The following is an 18,400-nucleotide window of genomic DNA, read 5'->3' as shown; positions in this document are numbered from 1 at the left end:
TCCAACAGGTTTAAGGCAGTGTTTATGTTCCATGAGCCTCCAACAATCTTACTATTTCCTCATCTATCAAACACATCCTTCCATTCATTTCTCTTTCATGCACTAATCTTGAATAAGAAATCTAAAATAGTACAATTAAAATAGTAAGTCAAGGAATTTGCAAAATCTGACCCAGATGCTAGATTATGTCCAAGCAAACCTGACAAGTGGAAAGTAACAAATAAAACAGATTTCATTTGAAGACGAATGGGTGGAGTGGATGAGTTCCTGCTGAAGTGTCCTACTCTGCTACCATCTTGCTACATCTTGCAAATAGCTAGTTCTCCCGTATTCCACGTGACCTAAGCTTATAAACCAGTTTACCATGTGGAACCTTGTCAAACACCTCACTGAAATCCATCTGGACCACATCCACCGCTCTGCCTTCATCAATCTTCTTTGTCACTTCCTCAAAAAATTCAATTAAATTAATGAGACATGACTTCCCACACACAAAGCCATGTTAACTATCTTTAATAAGTCCTTGCCTTTCCAAATGCATGTAGACCTTGTCCTTCAATCCTCTGCAACAACTTTCCCACCACTGATGTCAGGCTCACTGGCCTATAGTTCCCTGGTTTTTCCTTTCCACCTTGCTTAAATAATGGCGCCACATTAGCCAACCTATTCTGGCACCTCACTTGTAGCTATCACTGATACAAATATTTCAGCAAGGGCCCAGAAATCACTTCTCCGGCTTTCTACAAAGTTCTGGAGTACACCTGATCAGTTCCCAAGGATTTATCCACCTTTATGCATTTTAAGACATTGAAGGTTTCCTTAATCAATCTCAGTGAGTAAACATGGAAGTTGCTGTCTCTCCCTATATCAGTATCTTTCTTATGCTGTCTCTTCCCAAGGCCTTCTTAGAGGTTTACCTTAACATTGCCTCATGTTTGCATTGGTGCCGACAGAGATCCCACTGACACTAACCTTTCAGTTGCTTTTAGTGTGGGTATTATTTATCCATTACAGTCTAAAATCTAAATAAACTCATAACAGGGAGCACATTCAACCTAGTACATCTGGGGTTCATGAACGCAACTGCAATGCTAAAGTTCAGCTAGCTTAGCTAGAATCGATTTTTGCTAGTGGGCTTTCCATAACATGAGTTGTGCGTTATGGAACTAACACTGCAGTGTTACTTGAAGAGGAAGGATTCTCTCTTGGAGACATGATTATACTTATTGAATATGGCCCCAGGATGCCATTGAGGGAGGTCAGAAGTCTTTTGAAAATGATCATGAACCTTTTGTAGGTAGTCAAATGTCTTGGCCTTTTTAGAAGTAACCATGAATATGCATAAAAAGTGCATAAATATTTTGGAACTATCAAGCTTATTGGAACAGTTGAAAGAGAGATTGAATTAATTTCTAGAAGGGCAATAGGAGTATACTCAAGAGGGAAATTAGGTGGGCAAAAGGGGACATGAGATTGCTTTGGCAAATAACATCAAACAGAATCCAGAGGGATTCTGCAAATATATTATGAACAAAAAGAGTAACCAGAAAGGGAACATGGCCCCTTAAAGGTCAGAAAGGCTCCTGATATGTGCAACTGCAGGAAATGGGTGAGATACTAAATGAGTTTTTTGCATCAGCATTTATTATGGAGAAGGATATGGAAGCAAGAATTTGAAAGAATAAATAGCGATACCTTAAAAAGTGTCCTTATTACAGACTAGGAGGTGTTGAATGTCTTAAAATGCAGAAAGGTGGATAAATCCTTGGGAACTGATCAGGTGTACTCCAGAACTTTATAGAAAGCCAGAGAAGTGATTTCTGGGCCCTTGCTGAAATATTTGTATCAGTGATAGCTACAAGTGAGGTGCCAGAATAGGTTGGCTAATGTGGCGCCATTATTTAAGCAAGGTGGAAAGGAAAAACCAGGGAACTATAGGCCAGTGAGCCTGACATCAGTGGTGGGAAAGTTGTTGCAGAGGATTGAAGGACAAGATCTACATGCATTTGGAAAGGCAAGGATTTATTAAAGATAGTTAACATGGCTTTGTGTGTGGGATTTCATTGAATTTTTTGAGGAAGTGACAAAGAAGATTGATGAAGGCAGAGTGGTGGATGTGGTCCAGATGGATTTCAGTGAGGCGTTTGACAAGGTTCCACATGGTAAACTGGTTTATAAGCTTAGGTCACGTGGAATACGGGGAGAACTAGCTATTTGCAAGATGTAGCAAGATGGTAGCAGAGTAGGACGCTTCAGCAGGAACTCATCCACTCCATCCATTCTTCTTCTTTTCCTTCTTTTTACTTCCTCTTTGAGATTTCACTTCTTCTTCTCCAATTTTTCTCTTCAACTCCTGTCCTCCTCCAACAACTCCTGGCCTCTGGTGAAGACTAGTAGTCTCTGGCAATGATTCCCAGCACCCCAGCAATGTTTCCTGGCCTGACACAGCGCCCTTTCAATGTGGCATGGAGTCCTCCCAGCCTGGTGAGGTGGCCTGATGGCGTGGCATGGTGACCTGTCACAGCGGCCTCCCTGCATGGTGTGTTGACCTCCTGGCTTGACGCAGTGGCCTCCTGATATTGGCTTAATGACCTCCCGACCTGTTTCAGCGGTCTCCTGGTTTTGTTGGAATGGTGAGCTCTCAAACTGGCACGGCAGCCTCTTGGTGTTGGTGTGGTGACCTCCTGACCTATTTCAGCAGTCTCCTGGTGTTGTTGGCACGGTGACTTCCCAATCTGGCACAGCAGCCTCCTCTGCAGGGACCTCCTGGCATGGCATGTCACCAGCGAATCGTGGAGCCAGTGCCTGGTGCAGACTGAAAGCGAAGTGTCATCATGGTCTGAACCTTTATTTCTATAAAGCTGGATAATTTATTTCTTTACTGTTTAAGATCTTGTAACTTAAAGAAGCTGTGCCTAGGTACCCTAATACATAGGTTGGCACTATAACTGGCAGTTTATAAAGTTTTCACTATATTTAATGATAAAATATATTCTACTTTATTTGGTTCGGAGGTAAGAAATTAAGGGTGGTGGTGGTTGCTTTTTGGACTGGAAGCATGAGGTAAGTGGTGTGCTGGAAGGATCGGTACTGGATGCATTGCTTTTTGTCATGTATATAAATGAATTAGATATGAATGTAGGAGGTTTGTAGATGACATTAAAATTTGTAGTTTAGTGGATAGCCAAGATGGTTATCTCAGAGTACAATGGGACCTTGATCAGATGAACTGATGAGCTGAGGACTGGTAGATAGGGTTTAATTTATAAATTTGAGTTGCTGCATTTTAAGCCAAATTCGAGCAGGATGTATACACATAATATAGTAAGGTCCCCAGGAGTGCTACTAAACAAAGAGACCTTGGAGTGCAGTTTCATAGTTCCTTGAAAGTAGATAGACAGGTAGACAGGATAGTGCAATAAGGCATTTGGTGCATTTGCCTTCATTGATTAGTGCAGTGAGTATAGGGGTTGGGAGGTCACGTTGCAGCTGTACAGGATATTGGTAAGGGTATTTTTGGAATACTGCGTTCACTTCTGGTCTCTCAGCTATAGAAAAGATGGCGCAAAATTTAAAAGAATTTTAAAAAGATTTACAAGGATGTTGCCAAGGTTGGAGGATCTGAACTGTAGGGAGAGGCTGAATAGGCTGGGGCGATTTTCCCTGGAGCATCAGAGGCTGATGGGTGACCTTACAAAAGTTTATAAATCATGAGGGGCATTGATAGGGTGAACAATCAAGGTATTTTCCACAGTGTAGGGGTGTCCATAGATTTTAAGGTGAAAAAGGAAAGAATCAAATGTGACCTAAGAGACAACATTTTCACACAGAGGGTGGTGCATGTATGGAATGAGCTGCCAAAGGAAGTGATGGAGGCTCGTACAATTACAACATTTAAAATTTTCTGGATAGGGACATAAATGAGAAAGGTTTGGAGGGATATGAGCCAAAGCTGGCAAGTGGCAGTAGATTAATTTAGGATAACTGGTCAGCATGGATGAGTTGGACTGAAGAGTCTGTTTCCATGTTGTACATCTTTATGACTCTATGACTGTCAATGGGCGCCATCAACAGAAGCCATCACTGGGAATTGTCAACAAAATTCTCAAAGGGAGCTGTCAAGTGTTTGAGACTGCCTTTTAAATATTTTGGGACCGTGGGTTGATATGGCTTGGTACTAAGCTTGAGGTGGCTCAGTGGTTAGCACTGCTGCCTCACAGTGCTCGGAACCCAGGTTCAATTCCAGCCTCAGGTGACTGTCTGTGTGGAGTTTGCACATTCTTCCTGTGTCTGCGTGGGTTTCCTCCCACAGCCCAAAGATGTGCATGTCAGCTGAATCGGCCATGCTAAATTGCCCATAGTGTTAGGTGCATTAGTCAGAGGGAAACGGGCCTGGGTGGGTTACTCTTCGGAGGGTTGGTGTGGACTTGTTGGGCCGAAGGGCCTGTTGCCACACTGTAGGGAGTCTAATCTAATAAAAGTTGCTATGTGGCTATAAACCACCTCAGGTTCACCTCCTGACTCCCCAAAGGCTGTCCACCATGTATAAAACAAAAGTTAAGAATGTGATGGAATAATTTTTACTGGATGAGAGCCTTTTATCATTATCTCCACTGGTGTCCTAGTCTATCATAGATCTTCCTGTGTAATTCAACTGTTAAATTGTTCTGTGCTTGGCTATGTTTTACAATTGATGCTCAGCCTGTTTGATTGGTTATGCCTGTGTGTGGACTCAGAGAAAAATGAATCATAGAACCCTACAGTGTGGAAACAGGCTATTTGATCCAACAAGTTCACACTGACTCTCCGAAGAGTAACCCACCCAGACTTATTCCCCAACCCTATTATTTTACATTTAGCCCTGACTAATGCAACTGACATACACACCCCTGAATACTATGTAAAATTTAGTATGGTCAATCCACCTTACCTGCACATCTTTGTATTGAGGGCAGAAACCGGAGCACCCAAGATATACCCACACAAATGGAGGAAAATGTGCAAACTCCACACAGATAGTTGCCCGAAGCTGGAATCATAGAACACTGAAGAGTTTGGGTGGCACGGTGGCACAGTGGTTAGCACTGCTGCCTCACAGCGCCAGAGACCTGGGTTCAATTCCCGCCTCAGGCGACTGACTGTGTGGAGTTTGCACATTCTCCCCGTGTCTGCGTGGGTTTCCTCCGGGTGCTCCGGTTTCCTCCCACAGTCCAAAGATGTGCAGGTCAGGTAAATTGGCCGTGCTAAATTGCCCGTAGTGTTAGGTAAGGGGTAAATGTAGGGGTATGGGTGGGTTGCGCTTCGGTGGGGCGGTGTGGACTGGTTGGGCCGAAGGGCCTGTTTCCACACTGTAAGTAATCTAATCTAAAATCTAACATCGAATAATACAGCACAGAACAGGCTCTTTGGCCCACGATGTTGTGCCGAACATTTGTCCTAGATTAAGCACCCATCCATGTACCTATCCAATTGCCGCTTAAAGGTCAACAATGATTCTGACTCTGCCACTCCCACAGGCAGCGCATTCCATGCCCCCACCACTCTCTGGGTAAAGAACCTACCCCTGACATCCCCCCTATACCTTCCACCCTTCACCTTAAATTTATGTCCCCTTGTAACACTCTGTTTTACCCGGGGAAAAAGTTTCTGACTGTCTACTCTATCTATTCCCCTGATCATCTTATAAACCTCTATCAAGTCAACCCTCATCCTTCGCCATTCCAATGAGAAAAGGCCTAGCACTCTCAACCTATCCTCGTACGACCTATTCTCCGTTCCAGGCAACATCCTGGTAAATCTCCTCTTCACCCTCTCCAAAGCTTCCACATCTTTCCTAAAGTGAGGTGACCAGAACTGCACACAGCACTCCAAATGTGGCCTAACCAAGGTCCTGTACAGTTGCAACATCACTTCACGACTCTTGAATTCAATCCCTCTGCTAATGAACGCTAATACACCATAGGCCTTCTTACAAGCTCTATCCACCTGAGTGGCAACTTTCAAAGATCTATGAACATAGACCCCAAGATCCCTCTGCTCCTCCACCTTACAAAGAACCCTACCATTAACCCTGTATTCCGCATTCTTATTTGTCCTTCCAAAATGGACAACCTCACACTTGTCAGGATTGAAATCCATCTGCCACTCCTCATCCCAGCTCTGCATCATATCTAAGTCCCTTTGCAGCCGACAACAGCCCTCCTCACTATCCACAACTCCACCTATCTTCGTATCATCTGCAAATTTACTGACCCACCCTTCGACTCCCTCTTCCAAGTAATTAATAAAAATTACAAACAGCAGAGGACCCAGAACTGATCCCTGCGGAACTTCACTTGTAACTGGGCTCCAGGCTGAATATTTACCATCGACCAGCACTCTCTGACTTCGACCGGTTAGCCAGTTTTCTATCCAACTGGCCAAATTTCCCTCTACCCCATGCCTCCTGACTTTCCGCATGAGCCTACCATGGGGAACCTTATCAAATGCCTTACTAAAATCCATGTACACTATATCCACTGCTCTACCCTCATCCACATGCTTGGTCACCTTCTCAAAGAATTCAATAAGACTTGTAAGGCAAGACCTACCCCTCACAAATCTGTGCTGGCTGTCCCTATTCAAACAGTGTCTTTCCAGATACTCATAAATCCTATCCCTCAGTACCCTTTCCATGACTTTGCCTACCACCAAAGACTAACTGGCCTGTAATTCCCTATTCCCTTTTTTGAACAGGGGCACAACATTCGCCACTCTCCAGTCCCCTGGTACCACCCCCGTTGACAGTGAAGACGAAAAGATCATTGCCAACGGCTCTGCAAAATCCTCTCTTGCTTCCCACATAATCCTCGGATGTATCCCGTCAGGCCCGGGGGATATGTCTATCCTCAAATTTTTCAAAATGCTCAACACATCTTCCTTCCTACCAAGTATCTCCTCCAGCTTACCAGTCCGTTTCACACTCTCCTCTTCAACAATACGGTCCCTCTTGTTTGTAAATACTGAAGAAAAGTACTCATTCAAGACCTCTCCTATCTCTTCCGACTCAATACACAGTCTCCCACTACTGTCCTTGATCGGACCTACCCTCGTTCTCATCATTCTCATGTTTCTCACACACGCATAAAATGCCTTGGGGTTATCCTTGATCCTACCTGCCAAAGACTTTTCATGCCCTCTCTTAGCTCTCCTAGTCGCTTTCTTCAGCTTCCTTCTGACTATCCTGTATCCCTCCAATGCTCTGTCTGAACCTTGTTTCCTCAACCTTATGTAAGCCTCCTTCTTCCTCTTTACAAGATATTCAACCTCCCTCGTCAACCAAGGTTCCCTCACACGACCATCTCTTTCCTGCCTGACAGGTACATACATATCAAGGACACATCGTATCTGTTCCTTGGAAAAGTTCCACATTTCCACAACATCCTTCCCTGACAGCCTATGCTCCCAACTTATGCTCCTCAGATCCTGTCTTAGAGCATCGTATTTACCCTTCCCCCAATTGTAAAACCTACCCTATTGCACGCACCTATCTCTCTCCATAACCAAGGTGAAAGTCACAGAATTGTGGTCACCATCACCAAAATGTTCACCCACTAACAAGCCCACCACTTGTCCCGGTTCGTTACCAAGTACCAAATCCAATATGGCCTCCCCTCTGGTCGGACAGTCTACATACTGAGTCAGAAAAGCTTCCTGGACACACTGCACAAACACCGTCCCATCCAATCTACTTAATCTAAAGAGCTTCCAATCAATATTTGGGAAGTTGAAATCGCCCATAACTACTACCCTGTGGCTTCTGCACCTTTCCAAAATCTGTTTCCCAATCTGTTTCTCCACATCTCTGCTGCTATTGGGGGGACTATAATAAACACCCAACAAGGTGACTGCTCCTTTCCTATTTCTGACTTCAGCCCATACTACCTCCAAAGGCAGATCCCCCTCGAAGTGCCTTTCTGCAGCCTTTATACCATTTCTAATTAGCAACGCCACCCCCCCTCCTTTTTTACCACCCTCCCTAATCTTACTGAAACATCTGTAACCAGGAACCTCCAACAGCCATTCCTGTCCCTCTTTTATCCATGTTTCCGTGATGGCCACAACATCGTAGTCCCAGGTACCGATCCATGCCTTAAGTTCACCCACCTTATTTTTGATACTCCTTGTGTTGAAATATACACACTTGAGCCCATCTCTGTGTCCGCAAGTATTCCCTGTCAGTGCAACCTTCTCTACAGCCTCCCTACATTCTTGGACATGCTGACAAACAGCTAGCCTACTTGCTGGTCTACAAATCCGGATCCCATCCTGCTGCCAAATTAGTTTAAACCCCCCCGAAAAGTGCTAGCAAACCTACCTCCCAGGATATAGGTGCCCTTCTGGTTCAGGTGCAATCCGTCCTGCTTGTACAGGTCCCACCTTCCCCAGAATGCAGTCCAATTGTCCAAATACCTGAAGCCCTCCCTCCTACACCATCCTTGCAGCCATGTGTTCAACTGCACTCTCTCCCTATTCCTTGCCTCACTGTCACGTGGCACTGGCAACAGCCCAGAGATGAAGACTCTGTCTGTCCTAGCTTTTAGCTTCCAGCCTAACTCCCTGAGCTCCTGAATGACTTCCCCACCCCTCTTCCTACCTATGTCATTGGTGCCAATGTGCACCACGACTTCTGGCTGCACACCCTCCCCTTTAAGGATTCTGAAGATGTCTCGGACCCTGGCACCCGGGAGGCAACAAACCATCCGAAAGTCTTGCCCATGTCCACAGAACCACCTGTCTGTCCCTCTAACTATAGAGTCTCCTATAACTAGTGCTCTCCTCCTCTCCCCCTTTCCCTCTGGGCCTCAGAGCCAGATATCGTGCCAGAGACCCAGTCACTGCAGCTTACCCCTGTTAGGCCATCCCCCCAACAGTATCCAAAGCGGTATACTTATTGTTGAGGGGAACGACCACAGGGGATCCCTGCACTGCCTGCTTCCTCCCCTTCCCACCTCTAACTGTTACCCAGCTCCCTCTGTTGTCTGGCGTAACTATGTCCCTGTAGCTTCTATCTATCACCCTCTCAGCCTCTCAAATAATCCTCAGTTCATCCAACTCCAGCTCCAGTTCCCTAACGTGTTCTATGAGGAGCCGGAGCTGACTGCATTTCCTGCAGATGAAGTCGGTAGGAGCATCAGTGGTCACCCCTACCTCAAACATCCTGCAGGAGGAACATTCCACTGCCTGCGCTGCCATTACTCTACACTTAGTCTCCAAAACAAAGAACACTGAGTAGCTTACCTGTGGACTTTAAAGTTAGGTTAGAGCAGGAGGATGGGAGGGAGGCCCTACTTTGTAGGGCCTGGGGTCTAGAACACACCCACTCAAATATCAATCCCTTACCTTCCCGACCAGCTCTGCGCTCCAACTTCACTTCCGCCCAGCTCCCGCTGCTCTCTGCTGTGAAAAGTATTTCTGCAATTGACAAAAACACCCTTTAGGAAACAAATTCACATATCTCCGAGACTTTCTAATGCTTGAATACCATCTGCAAGGAACAAGTTTAGAGTGCTGTCCATGTGTCTGGGTGAGTTAAATTTTAACAAGCTTCATATTATCCGGAACAAAGCAGCCCATTTGATTTATAGCCCATCCACCAGTTTAAACTGCCACCTTTAGCAACACCAATCTTAACAGTAGATTCTAAACCTGTGATCTCTGCCCCAAAGGGATCCTGCTAAGTCACAATGCATTCTGACTAGGAAATATATTTCGGTATAGTTATAGTCCTACAGGTTTATTTTTAAGTATAAGCTTTTGGAGCACTGATCCTTTGTCAAGAAACTAGTGGAGCAGGATCATAGGCCACAGAATTTATCGTAAAAGACCAAAGTGTCATACAACTGACGCCATGTATTGAACAAATCTAAATTGCTGTTAAGTCTTTAATCACTTAGAATGGGGTTGCAGATTTCGATTGGTTAGTATGTAAACCCCAGAATTGTCTTATGAGCCTGCCTCACTTGTTACCTGATGAAGAAGCAGCACTTCCAATGCTTGTACTTCCAAATAAACCTGTTGGACTATAACCTGGTGTCATGTGATTTTTAACTTTGTCCACTCCAGTTCAACACTGGCACTCCATATCATTGAAATATATTGCCATTCCATTACTGCTACTGGATCAGAATCCTGCAACTTGATATTTAAGTGTGCCTACATCACAGGAATGGCAGTGGTTCAAGATGGGAGCTCAAGGACCATTAGGAATGGTCAAGAAATGTCTATATCATTGGTGATGCTCACAACTCATGAATCAAAAAATATAAAGGAAATAATTAAAAATGATTTTTCAGCATTACTTCCAAAATTATTTCTATGTTACACTGCCAAATTTTATATTTGATTGGTTAAGGGTGAGTCGCATTATGTTTTGGGGGCATTTTCACCATGATATCTAATGAGATTTTCCATAATAACTTACCAACTTCTTCTCATTAACTACCCTTGCTCTTGTAGCATTTCTTGTGGCTAATTCCATTCGTGTTTATATGCGCTGTTTCATGAAGGGGTCACAATTCATGGGGCTTCTGTAGAAAGACAGTGCCATACTTCAAAGGCTGCTGTGTACTCAGACAAGTATTGGAATTCTGAAGCCATTCTGCTCTATAATGGATGCAGAGCAACAATGTTAGAGAAGGAAAGACGGTGTTACTATTCTCCAAGACATGCCTGCTTGCTGCACATGAAATGTGTTTGCTGCATAACTTGCTGGTGGGCAAGTGGATGATCCATCTCAGTCTTCTCCAGTGGTCCTCAGCATCATAGATAGCAGTCTTCAGCCAATTTGATTCACTCCATATGACATTAAGAAATGATTGGAGGCACTGGATAAGGCAAAGGCTATGAACTCTAACAATATTCTGGCAATCGTACTGAAGCCTTGTACTCCAGAACTTGCCTTTCCCTGAGCCAAACTCTTTCAGTACAATTACAGCACTGCCATCTACAAGACAATGTGGAAAATTTCTCAATTATCTCATGTGCATAAAAAGCAGGACAAATCAAACCTGACCAATTACTGTTCCAGCAGTCTACTCTCAATTATCATTAAAGTGATGGTAGGTATCAGCAACAGTGCTATCAAGCAGCACATGTTCAGTAATAACCTGCTCAGTGACAGCCAGTTTGAGTTCCACTATGGCCATGCAGATCTTGACCTTATTACAGCCTTACTTCAAACATGAATGAAAGAGCTGAATTCCAGATGTGAGGTGAGAGTGATGTCCCTTGATAAGCATGTGACTGAGTATGGCATCAAGGAAGGTTGGTGGCACATAGGAAGATAATTATGGCTGTTTAGACTTCAGTCATCTCAGGTCCAGGACATCTCTGCAGAAGTTTTACAGGGTAGTGTTCTGGGCCCAACCATCGTCAATGCTGCTTCATCAATGACCTTCTCTCCATCATAAGGTCAGAACTTGCAATGCTTGCTGAAGATTGCCCAATATTCAACACCATTCACAACACCTTAGATGGTGGAGCAGTTCAAATGCAACAAGACACAAACAATATCCAAGCTTGGGCTAAGATGTGGCAAGTAACATACATGCGATACAAATGCCAGTTAATGATCATTTCCAAATAGAGACAATCTAATCACTAGTCCTCAACATTCAACAGCGTGACCATCACTGAATCCCTTACTGTCAACAACTGCAGGTTACCTTTGAGCAGAAACTCTTCATATGAATACAACAGATGCAAGAGCAGATCAGAGGCTTAGAATACTGTGGCAAATAACTCACCTCCTGACTCCCAAAAGTCCAGTCCAACTTCTACAAGTTACAAGTCAGACATGTGATGAAATGTTCCCCACTTGCCTGGATGAGTATATCTCCAACAACACTCAAAAAGCTTGACATTATCCACTTTGTGAATATCTCACTCAAAATGGCAACAGGGTTGGGTAGTTACCAGAGTTTGTCTGCTCCAACTGCTTTTCTTTCTTCTTTTCTTTTTCTTTCTTTAGTCATTAAATCTTCAAAGATTGGCCATGGAGGTGGCGACAACAATGATTGGGGGACTTTAATGGTTGGCTGGTAAAAACAATGACTGCAGATGCTGGAAACCATATTCTGGATTTCTGGATTAGTGGTGCTGGAAGAGCACAGCAGTTCAGGCAGCATCCAAGGAACAGCGAAATCGACGTTTTGGGCAAAAGCCCTTCATCAGGAATAAAGCTCTGGATTAATGGTGCTGGAAGAGCACAGCAGTTCAGGCAGCATCCAAGGAGCAGCGAAATCGACGTTTCGGGCAAAAGCCCTTCATCAGGTGACTGGTTACAGTCAGTGACATCATGGCTTTATCAATGTTCAGAGCAGTACCAGAGTGGTACTCCGCAGCGAGGAGGCTAATGTGGCAACAGAGCTTGGCAGTGGTTGGGGTCAAGTGCAAACCTGGATGGTGTTAGTGGTGAGATGGCAGCAAAGGATGACAGTGGTGGTCAAGGTGAAAAATAGCAGCAGTGGCGGTCAGTGGCAAAGCAGCACTTGGGACTGAAGCCTTGCAAACAGTGTTGAAGCCTTATGTTCCCAATAGAGATCAGCAGTGATGAAGGTGGCTGGCGAACACAAACATGCAAGTCTTAGCCCAGCACAGGAAAGCATCCCTAGTGCAGGGGAGAGCAAGCAAAGTTGGGGGAAGTCCAGCTTAGAATGTCTGCAGGGCCTTGGTTTAAGAAAGGACTGTAATGTTTGACTTTTTAAACTTTATTTCTTTATTTTGCCACTTTTATACTAAGAAGACAGTAGTGCTGAACTTTTTAAAATTTTGATCTTTATTTTTCTATTTCTGTAACTAAGATTTTGTACCTAAGATGGTGTCATGTGTGGTGACAATGTGTACTTTTCACTGTACTCTGTACCGTGTACTTAAGTAGACAAGATGATTAAATCTAAATCTAATCTAAGTCTAACTACTCAGGACAAAGCAACTGCTTGATTGATGTCATATCCACAAGCATCCACTCTCTCCTCCACAATGCTTCGTAGCAGCAGTGTGTACTATCAGAAAGATGCACTGCAGAAATTCACCAAAACTTGTTCAACAGCATGTTCCAAACCCATGACCACTAAGCATCCTGACTTGCAAATATATCTCCTTTCCTTCACTGCCGCTGAGTAAAAATCCTGGAACTTCGTTGCTGAAGGCATTGTGGATCTGCCTATAGCATTCAGACTGTAGCAGTTTTAGAAAGCAGTTCACCACCACTTTCTGCAGGACAACTAGGCATGGGCAGTAAGTGCTAGCCAGCTAACAACACATTCGTTTCAAGAGGGCTAGAATACAAGAGCAGGGATATATTGCCGAGACAATACAAGGCTATGATCAGTCCGCATTTGGAATATTATGAGTAGCTTTTGATTCATAGCTAAGGAAGAATGTACTGGCTTTAGAGGGGATCCACAACAGATTGACAAGAATGAATCTGGGGCTGAAGGGCTTGTCATATAAGGAGCATTGAGGACTCTCGGCCCTCAATGGAATTTGGGAGGATGAGAAGGATCTCATTGAAAATAGCCTTGATGAAGTAGTTGTCGAAAAGATGCGTCCACTAACAGGAGAAATAAGGACTCAAGGGCACAGCCTCAGATTGAAGAGGCAATCCTTTCAAACTGAGATGAGGAGAAATTTCTTCAGGCAGAGAGCGATTAATCTGTGGAGCTCATTGGCACAGAAGGCTGTGGAGACCAAGTGATTGAGTGCAATAAAGAGAGAGATAAATAAGTTCTCAATTAGTAAAGGGATCAAGGATTACAGGGAGAAGGCAGATGAAAGGTATTGAAAAACATGATAGGTTTAGATTAGATTCCCTACGGTGTGGCAACAGGCCCTTTGGCCCAACCAGTCCACACCGACCCTCCGAAGAGTAACCCACCCAGACCTGCTTCCCTCTGACTAATGCATCTAACACTGTGGGCAATTTAGTGTGGCCAATTCACTTGACCTGCACATCTTTAGACTGTGGGAGGAAACCCACACAGACACAGGGAGAATATGCAAACTCCACACAGACAGTCACCCAAGGCCAGAATTGAACCTGGGACCCTGGTGCTGTGAAGCAACAGTGCTAACCACTGAGCCAGTTGAATGGCCAAATTTTGTTCCTCTATCCTATGAGCTTATGGTCCCATGAGGAGATGAGAGATTTACAGCAATATTTATGCCGCTTGACTGAGGAGTGACCATGGATGCCACAAGCTTGCAGGCAGGCGCTAAGTGATTGTGTGCAAAGAGAGCAATCGAGCATTCCTGAAATTCAATTTGTTTCTATACATGAGCTCGATATGTTCTCCTGTGTGCAAAGTATCTTACAGAAGCTTTTCAACATGAGTTGTTGCTACATCCTGCAATGTCTCCTGTATGCCCCAGTATCTTGCAAGTGAAATGGAGAGGTGGCATGATAGTCATAAGAGATGGGCAAATGATGGATGCCAACATTAGTGGGTAAGGGGTGCTTGCAGGTGGTGCAAATGGATCGTTCCCTGTGATGTTGTTCGGTGCTGAGCATCTTGCAGCCAGCGACTGAAATTGCCAGAAACCTGATCTAACATTATGCTGAGAATTCTTGACATCTAGCTTGTTTGGCATGTTTTCAATATTAATGAGGTGAATTGTAGCATGAGTAAGGCATTTATCAAGTTATACCCCACTTTAATTGGCAACTCATTGCTGCCTAGCTAGCTCACCACTTGGCAAATGCCAAGGTAGGCCTCAGTAGGCTTCTCGACTAACTCGACCTCTAGTCTCTCCACAGGCCATGTTACTCAGACGCCTGTAAGTATCTGCCCCTTATTTAAATTGAGGCTACAATGGACTTTCAATTATTTTGTAGGATATGTTAAAAAGTCTCACATCTACTCGAGCTGAATTATGGTCTCCAACATGCCAATGGCACCCCTCCTGCTTTTCACCCAATTCAGTAATCCATAGTGCTGACATTATGATTAACGTTAATTTCAGGAATTGAAATCTAGTCATTTTGCTATCCTAATGTTTTCACTATGAGGCCCTGTTATTCATGTAAATATTGATTCATACATCAGTGAAACTCTCTATGAAAAGAAAACTAAGTATTAGAAAAGTTCCTGTGAGAGATTAGATTAGCCATTTCTCCACAGGTACCAATGTTGATACTTTTATTTTATCAAGAGGCACAATTTTCAGATATAAGTATGTATTATAAATCAAATGGTAGCAATAATTGCCATTAAAATCTCCTCTTGACATTTAATGTAAATATTGAGTTCCATAACATTTTTTGGAAAAATTAAATTAAATCAAGTGCATTTTAAGTAAGAATAAATCATTGCTCAGCTGGATTTTTTTTAAAAGTGCAAAACTAGCATCAGTTAAAGTTTACAGACTCTGATCAGCAAATGCATTTTAGGGGAGCTCAAAACTAGAGGCCTTAATTTTAAGGTGAGAGGAGAAAGATTTAAAAGAGACCTGAGAGGCAACATTTTCACACAGAGTATGATTCATATGTGGAATGAACTGCCAGAGGAAGTTGTATTTGGAGGTACATTCACAATATTTAAAAGACATTTGGATAAGTACATGAATAGGAAAGGTTTAGAGAGATATGGGTTAAGGGAGTGAAAATGGGACTAGTTTAGTTAGGGAAACCTGGTCAGCTTGGACGAGTGGATCGTAGTGTCTGTTTCCATGCTGTATGACTCTAAGACTGTACAACTCCATGAGCAAATAAGCTAATACTGCACTTTTCTGCTCTGGTGTGGTTGTGTAAAATGAGGTTGTCCCATGTGTCAGTTGTAGTTTAGTTGGTTGAATTCTTACCTCTGAGACATAAAGTCCTGGGTTCAAGAATCTGAACAAAAATCAAATACATTTTCAAGGCGTGCTCTGCTAAAAATGATGCTGTCTTTTAAATGTAGGCCCCATCATAGATGCAAAATATCCCATGGCATTATTCTGAAGTAACTCAGGGGAGTTATCCTGTCCTAATCAATATTAAGCCTCCAATAAACTTCAGAAAAACAGATTTTCTGATCATTAATTGTTTGCAGTTTGTTGAATGCTCTTTATTGAGGTCATCTTCTCATTTTGATGTCACTGTTGAACATTTATTGTCCTTGAAGGATATTTGGTTTGCCAAAATTGTTGGAGATGATCATTGTGCTTCTGCAAGCAGTAATCTTCTCATCTTTCCATTGAAACATGGTAGACTTGTGATCCATCCATTTTTGCTCATTTTTTTGGATAACATCATTTTATCAGGTTCAACATGGACAGTGTTGCCTATTGTGTTTTTTGTACTGCTTCTTTTAAGAGCTGAATTGACTGTAATAAAAGTCTTAACACTAACTCCTGATGGTTGAGGTATCAAGGATCTTAGATAATGGAGTTTTGAAGATGCCGCTGCATTTGGAAGACAATTGAATAACTCCACAAAACCTGTGAAATCAATAGTACTTTCTGATGTCTTACTGGAAAGAAGTTGTCAGCAGCAGCAGGCACTAATGTCTCAATAAATATGCAAAAAAATTGTGATATTCTGAAAAGTTTTCAGTTCTACAAAAGCTACAGACATTAAGGTGAAAGAAATAAGAAAAAAAATTCAGTCAAAAAACAAAGTATGCTTAAATCTTCAACAGTTTAAGAGCTCGCAAAGCCAGTCAATTTCTGTGAAGGCAGCAATCAGTAGTTAAAAAGACTGCAGAAACAGTAGCAATACGAAGCCTGTTGCTCGAAGCATGAAACAGGTAGCATAGTGAAGCATATTGAGAATTCTTGTATAAATTAGTGTTTTACCAGTTACAAGGGGGGAAATCCAAATCAGACATGTGAAGAATGTCAGGATGAAGAGTGAACACTTTTACATTTGAGAAAAACTGCTGAGTAGCTAAGGGAAGGCTTACGTGACTGTATTAAGAAATAAGCATTCTTATAATAATTTTAACTAATCAGGAAAAGCTTCAGACAAAGTTTGTCACAAAGGACACATTCAAAGAATTGCTAAAATGGCAGTGCGATTCAATTAACTTGAGTGAAAAATTAAAGGGAAGAAGTTCATTTTTTAAAAAAAGCTGAGGGAAAAGTAATGAAAGAGCTGAGTGAAATCTTCAGATACCCACTACTGTTATGATGTTGTTTGGCTTGTAGTGGAACCATTTAGGATGCCTTGGGTAGATTCATGACCACCGATTCATGTTGCTGTTATCAGGCTAAGGTACTGATATTACGTAGGCAGGGATGCTCACAGAAACTTTCAGCAGAAGAAAGGCTCAATCTTGACGAACAGTAAATAGGCTTATGTATTATTTACTCATTAGTTACATTACATTGGAGATATTTGATTGTCTCTTGTGAGTTTAATACTCAACATATGCTATTAATGCTAAAAACATACATTAAAGTACTATTCATCCTCTGGTGAACACATGCAGAACTCGTTAAGATGTAGACCTCTTCATAGATCCTCCCATGAACAGTTTTATATATCCTAATGGGTGAGTGTGCTTTTGTGATATCAGTTAAACTTTTCAGGTACTAACTCAAATCTGTCAGTCTGCATTAGCTTAGTTTACATTCCAATGAGTTTAGAAGGCTGAGGAATGTTTAATTAAAGTATCAAAAATTATAAATGCATTCAATCAGGTACAAACAAAACAAAGAAGCTATTTCAAGTAGGGAAAATCTATAAAAACAAAACGTGCTTAAGATTAGATCTCTGCATTTAAGACTATAATTATGTAGCTCATATTCGAGAAAGGGAGTGGAACTATAAGATTCTTCCTTCCTGATAGGCTGTAGATGCTGGGACAATTTAAAGTTTCAATGATGAGTTAGGCAAATTTTTGGTTTGTTATGGATTTCGATGGAATCAAAGTAAAGATATAAATAAACTGAGGGTCCAGGTCAATCATAATTTAATTGAATTCTGGAACAGAATTTGATGTTTTAACGGTTGCTCCTTTAGTTAGTTATGTAATGGCTCTTCTCTGGATCTAACTCTATGAGACTACTATTGCATATTTTGCTCCTATAAGTAAGAATACAGTCATTATACTTCTAAGAATATCTAATCTTCTATTTCTTGTACATATTTCCATGGCTTCAACCTTTTCAAATAATCTCTTCCTAATCTTCCTCCTTGTGTTTATTTACATATATGCTGCTGTTAGTAACAGATTTCCTAGGTTAATTATAACATGCATGGAGTGAATTCCAAGTTCTTGCCTATTTTTCACCTATGAATGAGTCCCATTTTCCTTTAACTGATCTCCAGGCAGAGGAAACTATTTTCAGTCCCACTGTAAATTCTGCTGCTTTGTCATTGACTTCAAACCATTTGTCTGTCACTCCCTTTCAAAACCACAATTATTTTTCTACTTCA

Source organism: Chiloscyllium punctatum, chromosome 20, assembly GCF_047496795.1.
Source record: "Chiloscyllium punctatum isolate Juve2018m chromosome 20, sChiPun1.3, whole genome shotgun sequence".
Classification (NCBI taxonomy): Eukaryota; Metazoa; Chordata; class Chondrichthyes; order Orectolobiformes; family Hemiscylliidae; genus Chiloscyllium; species Chiloscyllium punctatum.
The sequence above is the reverse complement of the archived record's forward strand: the minus strand, read 5'-3'. Positions refer to the sequence as shown.